Source organism: Cervus elaphus, chromosome 5 (assembly GCF_910594005.1).
Source record: "Cervus elaphus chromosome 5, mCerEla1.1, whole genome shotgun sequence".
Lineage (NCBI taxonomy): Eukaryota > Metazoa > Chordata > Mammalia > Artiodactyla > Cervidae > Cervus > Cervus elaphus.
In genome coordinates this window covers 18,061,067-18,063,080 of record NC_057819.1, presented here as the reverse complement: position 1 = coordinate 18,063,080, position 2,014 = coordinate 18,061,067, and the positions used below count along the sequence as shown (strand labels likewise).

Genomic DNA, 2,014 nt, shown 5'->3' with positions numbered 1-2,014 from the left:
ACAAAGTGCTTACTCCCTGATTAGAGCTGGACTATCTCGGTCAATGGGGAGCTCACTACCTGTGGGACATCTCGTTTCCTGGGGCGTACTTCTGGCCAGAGTAGGGTGGTGGTTATCTAGTGTGTCCCTGCTCAGCATTGTCTCCCTCCTCCAGGTAATGTCTGCCGCCTCAATTTCAATCCAGGTGGCTTGAGAAACCAAACCCATGCAGGTCACTGGGGCTCCATAGTGGGCTCTGGCTGGCACTGAGAAGTCCCCTGCAGAGATGGTTATTTGCAATGGTGGGTTTGCCTGGACTGGTGGGGCATGTGGAGAAGGCCTGCCTGGGACTAGGCCAACACAGAGAAGGACAGCAGAGGGATCTGATGGAAAAATGGAGGCCACATCCTGATCTCACGTGAGGCCCTGCATCCAGGTGTGCTCACAGCCACCCTGGTCATGTCAGTTGCACAAGCCAAAACATTTCTTTTTTGCTACAGCCCGTCTGACTGGCATTCCTGTCAGTGTCAACTAACAGAGGAAGAAAATGTCAGATCCCTTTGGATCACCAGCTAGGAGAAGCTGGGGAGTATCTGTGTGCTTTATGAAAGCAGTAGGGCTCACAGCAGAGTTCCTGCAGGTGTGGTCCAGGAACTCCCAGTATCTGCATCACTCTGACACTGAACTTACTGAAGATGCACTTTCCTGGGCTCTAACTTCCAAATCAGAATCTCTGGCAGCAAGGTCCAGGACTCTGCCCTTTGTCAAGTACTCCAAGGGGTTCTTGTGACACCCCCATTTGAGAACCAATGGCTGAAGCAGGTGACCTAGGATCCAACAAAGATCCTGCCACCAACCTGGATGTTAAAACAAATCCCTTTAAGACTTCCCTGGCAGTCTAGTGGTTAGGACTCTGCTCCCACTGTAAGGGGCAGGGGTTTCATTCCTTGTTGGGCAACTAAGATCTCACAGGCTGCATGGTGCAACTAAAAAAAAAGTCTAGATTTCCAGTAACAGCCAAACAGAGCCCTTCCCCTGACTGGTTGTTTCATGGGTGCCCAGCACCCATGCTGTGGGAATGCTTTATGTGTGCACCCCGATGAAACCCTGACAACCACTGACAATCTTTAAGGAAGGAATGGAGGCTCAGAGAGGCTGGCTGACCTGCCTAATGTCACTCTGTTGGTGAATTTTATTTTATTTTATTTTATTTTTTTTTAAATTTTTAAAAATATGGAACGCTTCACGAACTTGCGTGTCATCCTTGCGCAGGGGCCATGCTAATCTTCTCTGTATCGTTCCAACTTTAGTATATGTGCTGCCGAAGCGAGCACTGTTGGTGAATTTAAAACCAGCTCCTGCCTGTCCCAAAGTCCCCATTAGTAAGCACCTTTCCATACTACCTGCTCTGTCTTTAGAATGAAAATAGAACTTTTTACATGCTGGGCACGTGACCTTTTTACTCATGCTATACAAGGAGTCTTGATTCCTCTTTGCTGCCCTTGCCTGCCTCAACCTGGTAACTTCCTGGAAGTTCTCTCCCCCTCTTATTCTCCTCCCTAGCATCTGTCCTCTTCTTCGTCCTCACTGTAACCATCCTGGGCCATGTCGCCACCACCTGTTGCTTCCAGCAGTTTTTCCAATTCCATTCTTCTTGTTCTCAGACCTGCTCTCCCCACCCAGTACTGAAAGTGATTTTCACAAAATTATACCTCATAAAAAAAACATCGCAGCCATTAAAAAACTAAACAGGAGACTATGAAAACAGCCATGTCCTCATCACCAGATTAAGGAATAAAGTATTTTTCTTGAGTCACAAAGCTCAGAGACCCTCACTGGTTTTCTCTTGCTCTTGGGATTAAAATCCTGTGGCCAAGGAGGCCTTCCCTGCCTAGCCTGGGCCCTGCTCCTCTGAGCCTCGTCCGCATCCCTCTGGCTCTGCTCCTGCTGCCCTGCCTAGATTTCCTCTCCTGCACCAGGCTCTCCCTCCTGTGGAAACACCGGCCTGCCATCTGTGTGTAGCCAGTGCCTGCCT

General features: G+C 49.2%; 1 non-coding gene across 1 annotated transcript; it reads right to left on the bottom strand.

Annotated features, from left to right (window-relative positions):
- Window positions 1-1,206: 1,206 nt before the first annotated feature.
- On the bottom strand, window positions 1,207-1,313 carry LOC122695759. The gene has a single exon (XR_006341514.1). It is a non-coding gene; the product is annotated as a U6 spliceosomal RNA (small nuclear RNA).
- Between the last annotated feature and the right edge of the window lie 701 nt (window positions 1,314-2,014).